This window comes from Culicoides brevitarsis, chromosome 1 (assembly GCF_036172545.1).
Source record: "Culicoides brevitarsis isolate CSIRO-B50_1 chromosome 1, AGI_CSIRO_Cbre_v1, whole genome shotgun sequence".
NCBI lineage: Eukaryota > Metazoa > Arthropoda > Insecta > Diptera > Ceratopogonidae > Culicoides > Culicoides brevitarsis.
The window spans coordinates 10,560,712-10,581,152 of NC_087085.1; positions in this window are offsets into that span (position 1 = coordinate 10,560,712).

The window sequence follows — 20,441 nt, forward strand, 5'->3', positions numbered from 1 at the left end:
AACTCGGAATACGTGAAAACATCGAAAAAAAGGTTAAGTTTGAGGTGTATGTTTAGCAATCAGCAGAAAACGATGCAATCAGTTCATGTTTACGAATGCGATGCGATGTTTACTTTGGAGGAATATAAAAGTTTCTAATTTTCCGTATTATTTTATTATGTTGGGGAACTCAAAAGTAGGGCATTTTGTAGCACGAAAGATGCCATGCGTAGCAAGTTCATGTCCATCCTTGCCACTGAAGACTTAATTGAATACAATAGATTCATTAAAATTGATACACAATATTCGCATGACATAACACGAGAACAAAACGAAACAACAAATGTGCATGTTGAAGTCAGAAAATATAAAAAAGGGCACCTTTTACACTCGGAAAGACACACGAAATGAAATGCACAAGACACAAGAAGAACACAAGAAACAACCTGTCTACACATTTATTTTCTTCTTCTCTCAATTTTTGAATTGTCGATTTTTTTTTTTGCCTGCTTTTAGCTTTGCCATTAATATGGCCAGTTAGTCGTCGATGCGATTGTCGATGTCGGATTGTTGTTGTTATTGCTTGCAGTTTTCTTACCTGTTACGGATACCGTTTACATTTATTATTATTCGCGCATTGTAATATGTGCCTTCCTTGCATCGCATCGCACACACACGCAGGAAAAAGAACAGAGCGAAATGTATCGATATGAATAAATTTAAATTTATTTCGATTTAACATAATTGATATCGTTAAATATTTTATTCCGGAGGCATTTAATATTGCTGGATGTTGAACTACTACTCTGTGAAGATGTTGCGTTTCGCAGTTTCTGAATTTGATGAGATACGAGCGAGACCTGAAGCAAGTAAGTTATACTTTAATTCTATATTTTCTACAAATTTTTATATTTTTTTACAGATTTAAAAGAGCAGCTTGAGTTTCAAAGAAATTAAGATGTTTTGGTTTGGGAGGTTGATGTTAAGTAAGACGTCCTACCAAACGAATTTTTTTCAGAGAAACAGAATTTCTTGTTACATGAAACTTTAAACAAAATTTTCACTTCTGGTCAAATCCAAAAGACTGTCGAAGGCTTATCATTGGAAGCTTAAAATATCGAAATCGTTATATATCGTTAGAACTGAACCTTTGAAAGATAGAAACAAATGGTTTACAAAAAAATATTATAATTTACCTCGTTCCAAAAACTAAACAGCAACAAATTTCCAAACAAAATCAAAAATTATTAAAAACGAGATAGTTTGAGTTAGCAAAAAATCTCGGAATGAATAGATAAAACTATCATAATAAGTGAAAAAATTAAAAGCAGAAAATTCGTCGATGTAAGAATACTGGCAGTTTTTAAAGATAACTGTTTTTTTGTATTGAACGTCAAAGCAAGTGTGAGGCACTGAAGTATCTACAAAAAGGAAAGTTCTAACAAGAACATATTAGGATGTGACGAATTCAAAGATCGAGCAGGACTTAACACAATTTAAATAATTTATTTGGACTTCCAATATTCACGAGGTTCTTCACATCTTTTGTTGTTTGAAGAATTCTCGTTAAATCAACAAAATTGGAAACAAAATATCTATATTTTTTTGCTTGTATTTTAAATTTTTCTTAATTAAATAAATTAACTTTTTATATGTAACCTATTAAGTTAATAGTATTAACTTTTTCACAAATGTCAAAAAAAATTTCAAGCATATTTTTCACTATTGGAATTCTTCATGTAAAAAACTTACTTTATCAATTATTTTCAAAAGTAACATATAAGGTATAAGACTAAAAATTTAAAACTTCATAGATTTCAATCCAATTCATGAAAATTTCTTTTTAATCTCGGAGTCTTGAGATAAAAACAAAAATTGCGAAACACACATTTTTCACAGTAAAAGAGCGCGCGGAGATAAATGCGTCTTACTCTGTTATTGACTGACATTACATACCCCTTCTCGTACTCCATAAATGTGAGTTGCCGTTGTTGTTAAAATATAAATTGGATACAAAAGAAATGTTCAACTTATTTTTTCTGTTCATTTCAAAAATGGCGAGACATTCAAGATTAAGTGCGTGTCTATTTTCAGTCTTGCCATAAATTTAACTTTAAATAATATAAATTGCTCGAATACTGATCGATTGCCGCAAAAAAAAAACTTCCCCCCTTACTCGCCATCCTGAAAATAATGATGATGACTTCAATATCTCGCGGAACAATACCTGAATGTTGTTTGTCACGTCCGTCATTCGTCTCGCCCCAATGACACTTAATTACAAAGTGTTATTTCACAATATATATATTTATCGTCGCGTCATATTTAATGTTTATATTACAATACAATTAAATTTCATTCTCTATAAATAGCAAATCTCGCATCATCGCCAACATCGGTTTTTAATGCAATTCAGAATGAAAGAGTGAGGAGCAAAAAAAAATACAATCTATTTCTCCACAAGGGCCGCCCCTCATAAATTTGTTGTTTTTTTTTTAATGATACATTCATTATTTTAGTAGTTACTTGTAAACATAAAATAATGGCAAGGCGAAATCGGGCGTTAATGTATATGCGGTTTGACTTAATGAAAATAAGACAAGTAAAACGCCCTTTTTATTCAATTGTTGAACCATTAATAAAGCACAATGGCAGAAAAGATATCGAAATGGAAATGGGTTTGTAAAATGATGAATGGAAAAGTGTGTAAGGAAGTGAGAACAATGAAATTAATAATAATCATAACAATGGTATATGAAAATTGATACAATGCAATATGTTTTTTTTTTCTCAATAAACATCAAAATGCAATTAAATTGTTTAGAAAAAAAAAATTATGCAATAAAAATTATTTTTATATTTTTTAAATTTAAAATTTTTATTATTTTAAAAAATATAAAAAAAATATTGCATCAATTTTTTTTAAATAAAATTTCAATATTTAGTACTATTATTATTAATTTTTTATTAAATTATAAAATTTATAAAATTAATAAAAATAAAATAAAATAAAATTAATATTTTATTAAAAATTAATTAATTTTTAATTAATTTTAAAAAAATAATTTAATTTAATTTTAATTAATTTTTTTTTTAATAAAAATTATAATTTGTATTAAAAAATTAATACTAATAAAATAAAATGATAAAATCAAATAATCATAAATAATGAAATCTCTAAGAATTAAATTATGATACCAAATATCTTTCTCAATTACTCAAAATATATCAAAATTGAACAAAAGTATTCAATTTTCTGGTATGTTTGATTCAAATTTATTATTAATAAATAATTTGCTTTGTAACTTTATTAATATAAATTGATATGCAGGAATTTTAAGGACTCGACAGGTATTTAAATAACATGAGAACAGCAACCGGATCAAAATTATTCGAAACAAACGATACACAACAAAACCAGACAAAGATATTATTTTATTAATATTATGCATTCAAAGGCACACTTCAATAACAATCATCGAGAGTATAATGTACAAGTACATATTGTACTCAAACTGCCCATGCCCAAGTTGAAACAACGCAACACAACAAAAAAATTGTATTTGATGAAAAAGAAAAACTTCAATTTCAATAACAATGAAAGGCAATAAATGGGATGATGATGATAATGCAGCTATTTTTGTATCGACACAAAAAGCTGTGTGAGGAGAAAAAGTTTAGTTCTGGAATGAGAGAGAAAAAAAATCATAATAAATAGAAATAATTTTTTATAAATGTTAAAATATCCGGTGCATTGGACAACGACGCGCAATGTTGTTGTTGTGCTGGCTGAGAACCTTTTGATGTTTTATTTGTATATCGTATTGTTCTCTTTTCTTATGGTAAAAACATAACTTAAAGTCAATATATCTAAAAATGGGCAGGTATGCTCGCACACTCCATTTACACAAAAATAAATTTATAAAAAAAATATGTATCTGATTGTGTTTCGGGTTAAGTGTTTTGATTGTTATAAATTTGATACCTAGTTGTTAGAACACTTTTATTAATGGGTTTCGTACATGGGATTGGTTCATTACGTTTTTTAATGTAAAATAATCAATTTATGGAATACAATACATTAAAATAATTAAAGTAATTTTTTTAAATAATTATCTTTTATAAAAAAAAATTAGAAAAATATTTGAAATAAATTTTTATTTTTATTTAAAAAAATTTGTTCAAAATAAATAATTATTTTAAGTTAATTTAAAAAAATATTTTAATATATATTTTTATTAAAATATAATAATTTTTTTTTCTTGATGTATTAAAATATGTTGGTCCATATATTTTTCACATTTTTCATTATTATCATTTATTTTAATTTTTTTTTAAATATTTAAAAATTAATGTAATTTTTTTTAATTTATTTTTTTTATTTATTTTTTCTTTTTTTTATTTTTTTTTTTTTTTTATTATTTTTAATTATTTTTTTTATAAATAATTTATTTTTATTTATTTTGTTTTTTTTTATTTAAAAAATAAATTATATGAAAAACAATTTTAAAAAATTATTGTAAATTTTTTTGTATCATTTTAAAAATATTTTAAATAATGTTATGATTTTTTAAATAATTAAAATTAAAATAATTTTTAAATAAAAAAATAATTAATTTAATTAATATTTTATCAAATATTCAATTTAAAAAATCAATTTTTTATTAAAATAATTTTTTTAAATAACAAAAAAAAATATTATTCAACATTGCTTCACACTTCTTCGTTCCCCCAACAAAGAATAAAATAAATCTAGTACTACACTCGTGTTTCTCTTCGTCGTAAAATTCTCTCTCAAACCTAATTCTCTCTTCAAAAAAGGGACATGGAACACAAACTGATATCATAAGTACAAACATACACAACATAAAAACAATAATAGAGAAATTTCATTCATGTTTTTGATATCGCATCAATGATAATGTGCGAGAGACGTGAGAGTGCATAACGACCGACTAGCAGACGAGAGAGCACGAGCGAATGAGAGAACCAAAGGAAAGAAATAAAATTGTGAAGCATATCATCTAAAAATAAAAGCAGTTCGGTGTTTTGAGATATTCAGTCGTGTTGTCGCCGTTCAATAGTGCAGTCGGTGTGTGCTCTTTGTCGCACAAGAAGAATATTTCGCGAAAAAAAAAATTAAATAAAATAATTTTCATTCGAAAATATTAAAAGAATTTGAAAATAAAGTTTTTAAATACGGAAAAGGAATAAACGAATATTAAACATTGTTTCGAAAAAAAAGTTGAATAATCTTATCTTTATAGCATATAGATAAAGTGAATAGAAGAGGTGAATAAATGATAACAGAAACAATTGTAGATAAACTTCGGGAAAAGTAAAAAGTTTTAAAATTAAAATTATTATTCACAGTCGAACTATTATAATAATTATTTTTATATCTTTTAACGATAATAATAATAATAATTAAACAGAGTATAAAAAATTGTATAAAGAATCAAACATTTACTTTTGTACTTTTTATTATTTTTATTGTACATATTTGCACCATCATTGGCAGAAACAGCAGCAGAAGCAGCGGCGCAGCATAAAAAGTTAAAAATTTCAAAAGTTTTAAAATACTTGTAAATGTTACTCACATAACTATCATAAAAGTTATGCTAAGTGAAAATAAATATTTTCCTCGTATAAAATTTTTTCAAGTACAGAAGTGCAGAAATACACATAAAAATATATATGTATAAATGTATAAGAAAAATTAATAATAATTGTTACTGCAAAGCGGCACTTTTTAAGGCTAAAATAGTTATAACTGCACAAAAAACCCGAGAAAAAAAATAAAAGTATCAGCATCAGCAACATATACAATAAATATAAGAATAGTGGTGTGACTAAAATTTATAATTAAAATAACTTCTAAAAATTCTTTTGCCCGTTTGTGTCATGTTATAAATGTTGCAGGCATACAACTAATGAAAGATAACACAATATAAAAACAATATAATTAAACTGAAAATGTCTTTTTTTTTCTCTCGCCGTACACAACATAACATAAAATAAATATTATACATACAACATTGTAAAAAATAAGAAGAATAAAGAAAAAAAAGTTTCCAGATAGATAACAAAGTTTGTGTAAAATAATAAAAAAAAAATATAAAACAAGTAAAATTGAATAAAAGAATTTTTTAAAAGTGTAATTTTTTAACAAAATTATAAAAACTCTTAACTTAGTGATGTGTGTTACAAATAAACAAAAAAGTCACACAAAAGGCAATTAATTTAATTCGTACGAAGAAAAGTGTGTAAGACAAAAAAGTTATTAGATTGCATTCTTCTTGAAATAATAAAAAAAATACTACAAAAATCTAGATAAAAAGTGACATGTTAAAAAAATTTATTTAAATTGTCTTAAAATTATTTTACTGCGTGTTAAAGTGTCATATTAGCAACCAACAACTTGGATATTTGAAAAAAAAAATTAAAAAAAATTTTCAACTGAATTTTCAAAAAGGTATTTATTTATTTATTTTTCACTTTTTTTTTCAATTTAAATATTTTCACGCTCGGTTAGTAAATATTTAAAATTAAAAAAAAATAAACAAAAATAATTTTAATCTTTTTTTTTTTCAAAAATTAAATGATCGCATAAAATATAATGAAAAACAATTTTATTAATGAAATTTTATTAATTAATATTATAATAATTTAATTGTACATTTACGTTCGTGTTAGAGTAAAAAAAAAGCTGAAATAAACGTGCATTAATTAATGATATTTTATATGAAAATATTTATCATCACTATGTTGTTGTATGAAAAAATGTAAATATATATGATAAATAATAAAAATGTATGAAAAGCACGCATGAATAAATCCGAGCTAGATCTCAGTCGGATTCGACGCTTTTTTTGTGTGTGTTGTTAATTATGTGAGAAAGAATCTGTTTAAGTTGAGCGAAAGGTCGTTTTATGTGGATTATTCATGCTGCGTTATAATTTATATTATTATTATCTTTATATGTGGAAGTTTTTATGTGCCTACTTCAAGTTCAGGTTCTCTTAAAGAAATTAACTATTTCTGAGCTGAGCTTTTATTTTATTATTAAATTTAATATTTATTGTCGAAGGCAAGCCATGAGCAACACTAAATAGGAGGAGACCTTTTTTAATGAGATATTAAAAGTTACTTGTTTGTTTTTTTCCTTCATACCTAAATACGATGTAAATATTGAAGAAAATCGTAAAATGTATAATTTGTGAATGAAAGGTTATTAAACTTTAAACTTTTTATGTTTTCTTAAACACTTTAGGATTTATCGCGTCTCGCGATGCGTGTCTTTTTCACATATTCCAAGAGAAATATAACGTGAAAAAGGTATTTCGTGTAATTTTAAATATTTTTTGAAGGAATGCGGAGGAAAAACAGTTTTATTTTCTTTCATGTGTTACCGTTTGTGTGTAATAAAACACATCATTTGCTCCGCTCGAACATAGCAGCAACAACATATAATAAAAGAATCCCATTATCATATAAAACAGACATTCTATTAAAAGCATCTCGGCACTCTCTCATGAAATTTCACACCTGAGACTGTATTGTTTCTGTTGCCTTTTCATTTATTTCTTCCTTTTTTTCTCTACAGACACCGGTTCGTGTTTGCAAGAATGTTTATTTTGTATTTTGGAGCAAAAAAAAAAAAAAAATAAAGTAAAATACGAAAAAGTGTCGAGACGGAAAATGTCACATAAAATATTGTCCATTTTCACACTTATGGACCCTCCTCATGAATTTTCTTTGTTTCGTCTTTTTTGTGTATAGCAATTTCATGCTATTTAACATTCAGCTTCTCTTTCGTCTTTTGTTAACTCGTTTCTTTTGTTTCGAGGAAGAAGACAAAGTAGGTGTGTGATGATGGCAAAATAATATCAAGTATCCTTTTTCATTATTATAGCACTTGAGAAGTCTTATGAAATTATCTTTAGTGTAATGTCTTTTTTTTTGGACAGGGTCAAAAAAATTTATTGACTTTTTCTTAATAATTTTTGACTTAATTTAATTTAATCTTCAAGATTTAAGTAAAAATAATTTTTCAAAAATTCATTAAGTCAAAATCTTATTTTAATTTTTAATCAAAAAAAGTCAAAAATTAATTATTTTGAACAAATTCGCCAAAAATTTTTTTTTCTTTTTTCAATAAATTATTTTAAATTAAATTTCATTTATTTAGTTAAAAAATAAAAAAAATAAATTAAATTTTTAAATTAAATTAATATTTAAAAAAAAAATTAAATTAATATTTAAAAAATTAATTAAGTCAAAAGTTAAAATTAATTATTTTGGTATTTTTAATTAATAAATAAATAAATTTTTTAATAAAATAAATTAAAAAAATTAATTATTTTATGACTTTAAGACCAAATTTGCCGAAAAAATTATATTTTAAATTATTTATTTTAAATTTATTTAAATAAATTTGTAAATTTTTAATTTTGCCTTTTTAATTATTTAATTTTTTGCTTATTTTAATTTATTTAATTTAATTTAAAAGAAATTTGCCGAAAAAAATTTTAATTTTTTTAATTAAATTTAAAATTTATTTAATAAATGAAAAAATTAATATTTTTTTATTAATAATTTAATAATAATTTTATTATTAATTAAATTATTTATAAAGTTATAAATGAAAATTTAAAATTAAATATTTAATTAACAAAATTGAATTTTAATTTAAAAAAAATAAATTTGATTTTTTTTAGTTTAAAAAATAAAATTTTTTTTTGACTAAATTTTAAATAAATGAATTTAAAGAAAATTTAATTAAAAATTAGTTTTCAAACAAAAATTCATTAAAAGTTTTATTCTAAAGTAAAATAAAATTTTTATTAACTTTTTGCTAAAAAAAATTTTTAAACCCTGTTTCAGTAAGTGTGAAAGAAAAAAAATGAAAGATGAGAAAAATCATCAAATTGACTCCGGAAAGAAGTCAAGAAAAGACAAAAACACAATAAAAAGCCCCCTTTTTCTCAAATAATAAAAAAACACATAAAAAGTCGTATATGTGAAAAAAAGAAAATAAAGCAATTGTAGACATACAAGTTAATAAATCTAACGCTAAATATATGTTTTGTAAGAAGAAGAAAAACGAAATAAAAAAGGTTTGTTAATATAAAGACGCACGCAAGAAATAAATAAAGCCCGTCTGTGAAGTTGTTCAGAATTTTCTTTGTGTCTCAAAAAAAAAAAAAAAAATAAGCAATAAAATAACCCCTTTTAGTACCTCCGATATTTTATTTTATTAATATTTTTCGATAGTTCACGACAACGACGATAAACAAATTAATTTATACCGTCTCATATATTTTTTGTTGTCAGGGCATTTATGTATGAACAATATTCACCTAACCCTATCATTACAACTTTTTTTTTCTTTATTTATTGCTTTATTAGACGAAATAAGTCCCTTGCGAGCCTCAATTCCTTGGGGGTGGGAGAGTTCTCTAATAAAGTAATTATCTGGACTCGACTCGAAGGTATGGTAATTAAGATAAAAAAAAATAATAATAACAATAATCGCAACTCGATTGTGCAAATCGATTCCATACGGGACTCGGTTAGGTAGGAGAGACCGCAGTTACAATCATTGCTACTGTTACCTTTTACCACAAAACATCATAATATGCCGTACGAGACACAAAGGTTTAGCAAAGTCATGCGAGCCCCAGTAGCATTTCATGGTAAATGAATATTTATCGAAAAAGCGTTCTCTCTCTTTTGTCGACGATGACGACGACGACGCACGAAAACGACTACTGCATGCATTTAATTAGCTGTTAAAAACATTGACCGATAGTAATAATAATAGTGCGGTGTGTTTTCCGTACAACAATTTCTTTTTGGCTTTGTGGTGTACCCAATTTGTTCTACGCCATGCGGACAGTCGTTCGGGGTTGGATATTTAACAATTATAATGTTATTACAGAGTATCAAGTCCATGAGAGAGCGAGAGCGTGGTAATGAAAAAATTACTTTTGTATTCAACACATTCGAGTAGTTTGGTGCCAAGAATTTTCCGTGTTCCTCAGGTCATGTAAATTTTTTGTAATTATTTCGAAAGGGCGGCGATGGTTTTAAAACTGTGAAAAATTGGTGACTTTTTGACTTTGACATGTACGAAGGTTTATGGGAGTGAATATTAATATAAAGGACAATTAATTTTTTTTAATTATGAATTTTTTAAAAAAAAATTTTTTAAAGCTTTTAAAAATTATTTTTTTTACGAATAATAATTTGAATAATTTAAAATTAATTTTATATAAAAATAAAAATAATTTAATCAATTTAATTTTATTTTATAAATTTAATTATTTACCTATATTAAAATTTTTGGTTTAAAACGCAAATTAAAATAAAATAAATTCAAATTAATAAAAAAAAATATAAATTTTTTTTTTTTTTAAAAAAAAAAAAAATATTAAATTTTATATTTTTTTCCTTTTTATTTATTACATTTTTTAAATTATAAATATTATATTATTAATTTTTATAGTTAGATTATTTTTTTTTAAATAATTTTTAATTAAAAATTTTTAAAAAATTTTTTTTTTATTTTTTCTTTCAATTCTACAGAATTTTTAATTATTTTTTTCTTCTGTTTTTCAAGAATTAATAAATTATAAAAAATATTTTCAAAAATTTAAAAAAAAAAATTTTTTTAGATAAAGAGGAAAAAAATTAATAATGAATTGATAAATAAATAATAATAAAATTTAATATTTTTTTTTTATTTCAAAACAAACAAATTATTATTAAATTTAATTTGAATTCAAACATTTTTTTGGCTTTGATTTAATTTAAAAGAATTTTAAACATGATTTCTTAAACTTGTGGATAAAAACTTATTTTCATCAAAAACTTACATTTTAAATTAAATAAATTTTAAATCAGTCTCAGCCAAAAACATTTTTTTTAAAAAGACTTCGAAATAAAAAATTAAATTTTACTCATACGTCATTTCTTTTTTACTCACACGGTAAAACACGAAAATCCTTTTAATTATATTTTTTATTTCATTTCCTTTTTTCCTGTTTTTCCCTTCCTTTTAATTTAAAAACAAAAGTGCAACATTTCACATATGGAAAAATGCCCAATTACAATTGAAATTGAAAAATTGTGCAAAAAAAAGAATAATCTAAATTAACATAACGGTATCATTGCAATATTATTATATGGCAGCAACACGCTCCTTCGTACATTTCCAAACCACAGAATAATTGGACAGACATGAACACATATGGTCTTGAACTGCCCGCTCTTCGTTGCACTGAAATTGCATCGAAAATGCTTTTCATGGACAGTCTGTTCTTGAAAAAGAAGCAAAAAAAAAATCGGTTTTCACACAGAATCACAATTAACAGTAACACAAAAGTTGTGCAGTGTACAATTAAATAATGAAACATTGCCGGGTTTAAAAGTACCACAATAACTTTTGCAATTTCTCTTGTTTTTGCTGCTCCGGTTCTTTAATAAAATAATATTCCTTAAAACCAAAATAATACAAACCGCATTGGTGGCAATGGCATTAAAGACGAAGAACTTGCACCATTATTACTCCCAACCTTCGTTCCGTATGCTTTTTGCGGAGAAATCGAGAACAACAACAGAAACTAAACTAAAATCTATGTGAAAAACGAAAATTAGCAAAGTAATTTCTGCCGACCAACCAGACAAACACCAACAATATGGAGCAACAACAACACAAAAAAACAGCTTTTCATTATTTGAATTTTCTTCTTTGTACTCGAAACGAAAAGCGTAACAATGAAACACATTACAAGGGAAATACGTGTCTGGTGCTCAAAAACATTTCTTATCATACAAGGGAAAATCAAAAAATATTGCATGCAGGCAACAAAGTAAAAATAGCTCAGACCGACGAGCGACGCACGATGGACATTACATTGCAAATTTCACTCCATTCGCCCTTTATGATAGCACGAGTTTATTAGTTAGTTACTGTTTGTGTTTAATTCCGTCGTGATTTTCGGATTGATGCAATGCCCGTTTTCTTACTACAAAGAAATAATAGGAAAGGAAGTAATTTTGTTTTTTTTTTTTGCTTTTTTGTGTACAAAATGCTCATATACGTACAGAAAAGTGATTTCCACAAGTTTTTCCATAATTTTTCTTTTTGCTTCAGGAAATTTTTTTAAATTATTTTTTTATAGAACACAATTTTTTTTTTAATTTTATTATTTTTTATTTGGATTTAATTAAAAAATTTTCTTTCTTGAAATTTTTTTTATTTTTTTATGTGAAATAATTTTTTTATGAAAAAAATTCTAAAAATTATTTAACAAATTCAAAATTTTTAATTAAATTTACTTTAATTTAATTTAAAAACTCAAACATAATTTTTAGAAATTTAAAACATAAAAAAAAACAAAAAGTAAAACTATCAAAAATATTTTGATTTAAAAAACTTCAGTATTGAATTAGGGTCGAGGCGCTACTTACCGTAATGTTGAAATTTTTATCCTCGAAGGTTAATTTTTTTTTGTCTTGAAGTGAAAGTATTTAAAAATTGATTTTTCTGATAAAATTAAGAAAATGTTTGTTGTTTAATTGACATATTTTTAAAATTTCAGTAAAATTTTCAAAAAAAAAATTTTTTATAAGGTTGTTTTGTTTGAAATTCGATAAATTTGTGAAAATTCTTTAATAATTATTTTTATTAAATTTTTCAATTTATTTTTTTCTTTTAATTTTAATTATTTTTTAACAAAGTTGGAAAATTTTATTTTAATAACAAAAAACTAAAAATTTGTGAAAAAATTAAAAACTAATTTGAATATTTTAGGAAATTCATTAAAATTAAATTAAATTTGAAAATTTGAAAAATTTAAGAAAAAAATAAAATTAATAAGTTCTTAAAAGAAATTCTAAAAAATTAAGAAAATTATAATGTTCAAAAATTCATTTATTATGGAGTAAAATTAATTTTTTTACAAAATTTTTTATTTAAAAAAATAATATTATTCTTCAATTTCAGACTTTTCAAAATTATTGCTCTTAACATAAAAATTCTTAAGATAACAAAAAATCTCCCTTGCTGAAAATTAAACAAATAAAATTTGATGCCCTCTCAAACCCCAACGGGAAAACACTTCGATGTGCCAAAAAGAAAGGGAAGACCAAACGTTTGTTTATTACATGATTATTTTTATTTAGTATTCCACAAAAGCAAAACAAAAGGAACCATTGTACAATAAAGTAATTAAAATCGTATTACATGTCGTAAAGTTTGTGTGTTTTTTTTTGTGGTTTAATGATCAAACAAATTTTCTGAATGGTCAATTTTCCCCGTTGGTTATTATTTTATAGACTGCCGTAAATCACTTTGAGAGGAAAAATAGACCTAGAAATGTTGGTCAATGACCAGATTTTAATTTTTTTTTGTTAAAAACTCAACTTTTCATCACATGCGGTGAATTTTTTTGAACTTTTAATTAATATTTAATGACATTTTCGGACGAAATCAACATACATACGATCGATAAGTAACTCTCCGCTATGATAAAAAAAAATTGATTGAAATATTGCTGCTGGCGTTACCAATATAAATTTTTATTTAAGCTTAATCCAATTTCTATAAATTTATTGAAAAATCTGGGTATTGTGGTTATTTGTTTTTTTTTTCGTATGAATTTGTGTTATGGTGTCCCTGGATACCGGGCAGTAATGGATGCATCATCGGTAATTTCGTATAATTCATGCAATTGCTTTAAATTTAATAAAGAGCGATGCATAATATATATTTATAGTGGGAATATGCAAAAATAATTTTAATGAAATAATATCCTTTCGCAGAGATTTTATTTCGGCTGAACCTGTGTCACATGGAGAAAAAAGCACTGACAAATATATATAACATAATAATAATAAATTGTAATTGAATTTGGTGTAAACAATGATATCAGCTGGTGACATCCGCATTTATGTACAATAATTTAACATTATTTTGTTCGGCGAATGTGTTCGCTGTGTGTGTGCGAAAAATCCGATTTATTGTCCTTTTAATATTAACAACCGCCGTTGGATATGTGTGCGCGAAATACATTTTCATGAGATTTTTTGGGCGGCAAAGCAGGCGTTCGTTTGCCCGATGCAAATATATATTTTATTATTCGCGAATAATGTCACACATTTGCATATCGATGAAATTTTAAAACTAATATGACGTTGATTTTTATCTCTCGTAAGGCTCGAATTTTAACAATTAGGGAAAATTTTACAAAAAAAAAAAATAAAATAAAGATTTTTTTTTTAAATAAATATAAAGTTAAAAAAAAAATTAAAATAAATATAAAATTTTTTTTTTTAAATTTTTTTATAAAATTATATATATAAAATATTATTTTAAATTAATTATAATAAAAATTTATTTTAAAAAAATTTTTTTTTTATTTAAGTTTTATTAAGATTTTTTTAAAATTTGAAATCATAAAATTTTTAATTTTAAAAAATTTTTAAAAATTAATTAAAATAAAATATAATTTTTTAAATAAATTAAATTATTCAAATTAAAATAAATTAAAAAAATATTTAAAAAAAAATTTTCAGAAAGATAAAAATTAAAATTAAAATAAAAAAATTAAATTAAAAAAAATAAATTTAAATAAATAAATTAATTAATCAATAAATTTAAATTAATTTATTTTTTGTAAAAAATTTTTAAAAAAATTCTTAGCTGTAAAAAATTGGATACTTCAAAAATTGTAAAAAAAAATATCACATTTAATTCCTCTAAATAATTTATTGAAAACACTTTGTACCTATCAAGTTTCTTTCCATGCGCTATTCGTAGCTGAATCGCAAAAAAAGGTGAATTTTTCCGGCTCACTTTATTTTATGGATACACTTTTTTTATGGAAGTATAAACAACATTGATGCGCCATTACAGGGCATTTACTTTTTAAAGGGCAATCTGCTGTCTTAATATTTTACACCGACATTGAATTTGTGACATGCGAAGAAGACGAAAAAAAAAGAAGAAGCCACGCCGAAATATTTTAACGTCATAAAAAATTAAAGCCATAAAATATTTTGCATTCTTGCGCGCTGTTTTATGACCCAACAGACAACACAGTTCTAAAAACAACAAGATTTTGCTGCGAAGTGAAGTGAAACACAAGGAAAAATTCTGTTTCCTCCGCCTAAATATTCCCTTGTATCGTCTTGTGTGCCAACAAACAGCAACCTTCGCTTTGGCAAATATGTGTAAATATGTGCTCGTACTTTGTAAACACGGAAAATTTTCTCCTGTGAATTTCACGTTGTCGTCGTTGTAACGGCGGAAAGGTACGAACTTTATTAATTATGGAAAAAACAGTTGTTCGTGGAATGTTGCTGCCGACGGTAAATAAAGTCATCATTATCATCATTTAATTTTTTTTCTGCAAATATTTTGTCTTCAAATGACGCAAACAACTGACACAAACAAATAAACACACACATGTCAAAAGGAAAAGGAGAACATCCTTGAAAATACGCGAATTTTTACCATCAAAGAAAACTCATTAAAAACTCTTCTTTTCTGCGTTTCTCAAACCGTTTCATCACAATTATTCTTTTTTTATTATTTAGATTTGCGAAACAAAGAGAAATAACATCATTAAATTTTACACATGCTTCATCACGTACCAGCATTTGCATGAAAAAAAAACTTGACTTGCAAAGACAAAAAGTGAATAAAATCGCATTTTTGTTAAATTCCTTTGGATTTAACATTCAGCATGAGCAAAAAAGGACCTTGAATCTGTTTATTTATTTTTTTTATATTTTTCTGATGCCCTCGAGGGCTGTCAAGTCAAGTTAAGTCCTTGAAACACCTTCAAAAAATTTTTTATTTTATTTTTATTGTTGAATAAAAAAATAAAAGGATCTCTGAAACAGAAAAATTTATTTATTAAAACAAAATTAAATAAAAAAATTTTAAAGTTTTTTGAAGCTGTTTGTCTAAAAAAAACTCAGGATTTATTAATTTATTTTTTTTTCGTCAAATAAAATAAATTAATAAATCCCGTTTTTTTTTAACTAAGAAAAATTTATTTTTTCTTTTTTGTTGGACGAAAAAAAAAATTAAATAAATAAATTCTAATTTTATTTTGAGGACAAACACCTTCAAAAAATTTCAGAAATTTTTAATTTTTTTAAAAAAAAAAAAAAAAAAAAAAAAAAAAAAAAAATAATAATAAAAAAATTATTAATCCTGAATTGTGAAACAATTAAAAAAAAATAAAAAATTTTTGTTTCATAATAAAAATAAAAAAAAATTTTGTTTCATAAAAAAAATAAAATTTAAATTTTTTTTAAGACAAACCCTTTAGAAAAACCTCAGAATTTTTTATTTATTTTTTTTTATATTTTTGAGACATAGAAAAAAAATTCATGAAAAATTTTAGATTTTTTTATTAAATTTTTTTTCTTCAAAAAATAAAAAAAAACTAAATCCTGAAAATCATTTTGAGACAGGAAAAATTTTTCGACTACCGTTATTTGGAAGAAAAAAAATGATAAACGACAAAATCGTGTTTAACAAGCACAAAACTTTCGAACTTAGTCAACACATTCATTTATCTTACACAAAAAATATTTTAAATACTTTGTCGAATGTAAATGTTGGAGTCGTTCTCGTCACTTTTCAACTTCACTTTTGTGTTGTAAATCCCGAGATTTTCAACAAAAACGACATTACAAAAAAATTTTTTATTTGTCTGTCTCGTGTTTTGCGTCTCATGTACAAAAAAGTGTGTCTTTTATTATTATTTAAATTTTTCCATCCAATTCTTGTCCCTTTTCAACCAAAGAGAAAAGACAAAAAAAAAAAATAAAACAAACGATTTTAAATAAATGTAGTTCATGTGTGTTGTCTAAAATTTAATGAGAGAATGTTAAATGTGACAAAAAAAAAATAAAAATTTGTACAAAGAACGACGCGAACGCGAAAATAAAACATAATAATAATCGTAAAAATAATAACTCAAAATTTATGTGAAGAACGACTTCTTTAAAATCCACTATGGGGTGTCATTTTATTTCATTATTCATCGTTGTCGTTCATGCCAAGCTCTCCAGTTAGATACTTAACGAGTAGCAGTCGTTCTCGGCATTAGCGCAAACAGAGAGAGAGACAGCAGTAATATAATACACCGCCACTACAATATTTTTTGAAACATGACAAAGTATCATCATATAAATTTCAGACGCTACCACTTCTTCGTCTCTTCTCATCTCGTCGTCGTCGCAAAACAACGGCTGGCATGCAGTGAATGCCTGTCGAGAAATATAAATGAATAACAGAGCGTTAATCTGTGTGATGTGACGCTATTTAGTTAAATAATTAATGATATCTCATAATTTAGATAAAAGTCATAATAATTTTTAATGAATGGATTTGTGTATGTGTAAATATTTCATAAACCCCCTTTTGTGTCTACATGTGTTTGGTTTCTCTTTTGATGAGTTATTATGAGATGTTCTGGGGGCCCTTTTGTACTTTTTCAAATACAATGCGACATAATAAAAAGTGTTTAACAGTTCTTTTCGTTGTTTATTACCAAATAATAAGAATTTATTGGATTTCGATAGAGTAATTTTAAATTCTTAAGTACTTTTGATTAATTTCCTTTGTATTGCGTGATATGCGGACGTGACGTTCAAACGGTGTCCAATCAATTACAATCATGATTTGTAAATTTGTTTCATTCGATTTTGACGAACCGTCATGTAAGTCAGTTTCTAATCATTTTATTACACGAGCGAAGTGACCTCAAAGTTCAATTTGTACAGAGGAACAGTTGTTGTTATTGTGTTATTAAAAAGTCAATATTATGATTGAGATATTTATTTAAATCTGAAGTTTAAAGTTTTTATAGAAGTTTTTTTAATCAAATATAATAAAATTTAAAAAAAAATTAATGATAATAAATGCTTTGAATGAAATCTCTCAATTGAAGTAGTTGAGATTACAATGAGAAGAGAAATTTTACAGGGTTTCCATTTTCGTCTTTTAATAAAAATAAATTTTTTTAAATAATTAAATTAAATTAATTTTAACAACAAATATTTGCTGAAAGGCAAAAATTTAACAAAAGAAATTTATTTTAAAAAAAAATCTTAAAAGAATAAAAAAATAATTTATTTAAAATTCTTAAAAAAATAATTTATTTAAAATTATTAAAAAAATTATTTTATTAATTTTGGCAACACTGCAATATCAAAAGCATTTTTAAATTTATTTTCATTATATCCAGCATTTTATTTACTAATTTCAATATTCTCTTCAAAAAAAAAGTTTTTTGACAACCCTGAACAATTATTTTTGAAATCATGTTCAGGGTTGCCATTTTTGTGATTTAATAGAAATTAGAAAAAATATTTTAATTTTAAACTTAAATATTTGTCAAAACTCGGTTTAAATAGAATTCTTTTGTTAAATATTGAAAAAACCAAAATTTTTATATTAAAATTCTCAACAAATTATGAAAAAAATTTCTCAGTTTTGGCAACCCTGAACATCATAAATTTTTTTTTAACTTCAAATCATTTTTTAATTTCGCATTTTTACATTTTCAAATAAAAATTTTTAATTCCAAAAGAAAATTTATTTTAAATTTTTGGCAACCCTGAATTCTGATTTTCAATTTTTGAATTAAAAAAAAAAACTAATTTTGACAATAAATCCTAAATTCCGCTTATTGAAAAACATAATATCAAAGTAAGAAAAATTCTAAATTTTAAAAAAATGGCAACCCTGAATAATAATATTTGCTTAAAAAGTTGAAAAATTTTTTTTCAGGGTTGCCAAATTTTGCTAAAATTTCATTAAAAATGGTCAGAAGTATATCAAAGTAAAGAAAAATTTTAAAATTGGAAAATTTGTTGACAACTTGGCATTTTGAGTTATAATTTTTTTACTATTTTGTTAAAAAATTTGTATTCAGGGCTGCCAAATTTTAAAGTTTTACTTTAGTTTTATCAAAAATTATATTTGAGTAAAAAATACAAAATAATTAAAAATTAGGTAATTTAATATTTATTTCAACAAAAATAAAGATTTTACAAATTTTTTAATAAATAAATCTTTACAAAACCAAATAAAAAACATAAATCAACATAACAACTAAAATACATGTTATTAAATTTGTCAACGCCATAAATATGATTTTTCAAAGCATCTGGCACAAGACCCAGACACGAAACTAAACCAAAAACAATTTCCCTGATTATCAAGTTACCTACTTAAACTATTAAAATCATCCAGAGCAACCATATTTTATATCGACCACGTTGTTAATTATCGTTCATTACCGCCTTTGGGGACACCTCGCCGTTAATTCTCTCCTTACAAAGTTTCTATCGAGTACCAGCACACACAATTTATTTATTGTCTCTCATGAAAACAAACATGAAAACAAATTATAAACATCATACCATAAAATAAAATATGAACACCGAATGAATGAAGATTCGATTCGTAATTTACGACCAATGTAAAAAAATGAAAAAAAAAACTTTGTCAAATAGAAATACACGCTGGCAGTACAACCAATGCACCGATCATAATTTATTAGATCCATCGGGGTATAATATCCATGCATGTGTTTATAGTTGAACATCGCATAGAACGAGTGAAATTCGATAACCGATTGAAATTTTTCTGAACAACGTGTAATGGGATATGAATTTAAATTATTATTGTTTATCTGAATGTTTTTAAGTGTGTAGCCGGGTATTCGTGCGATTCGTTCGGCCCATTCATTTGAATTACTACTGCACTTTGGCAAGCATTTATACACTTTTTGGAGTGTCTCTGTGTGCAAATGTGTGCCACACAATGTGAGGTAATCAATCTCAATCAGACAGGATTTTCATATACAGTGTTCGGAGCATTTCCGAACGTTATTAGCAGACACACACAGGAACAAAAGCGGAAAATGAAGAAATGAATCGTATTCAGGGGATTATGAGTTATTTATTAGAGGATTAATCAAATGCGATTTATGGGAAAGCTTCTTTTGTTTTAAATTTTCGATAGATCTGTTTTTAGTCTTTTTGCTTTGTGTGCTGGCTGACTGTCGTCTCTCTCTCTTGTGCAAGAGTGATTTGTCGTTTTGTCGTCGGAATATATTGTCGTCTGCAGAGATGTCGTTAATTTGATGAAGACACGAAACGACAACATGCCAGAAAATTAAGATTAATTTTGGAATTAGACGTGTTTCGTAAAAGTGTTTAATGGGATTTACTCTTTAATCGACTTGTTCTCTTTTTTTTCTTCTTTGATGATAAGAAAGTAGTAAATTTAGTTTAGTTTAGATTGTGTAACCACATAATTTATGATGATTACTAAAAGTTTTAATGCGGATGTAGCGCCATCATGCGGTTAAGGAAATAACTTAAATAATCATAAAAAAGGCGGCAAATATTTCTCATACAATTTT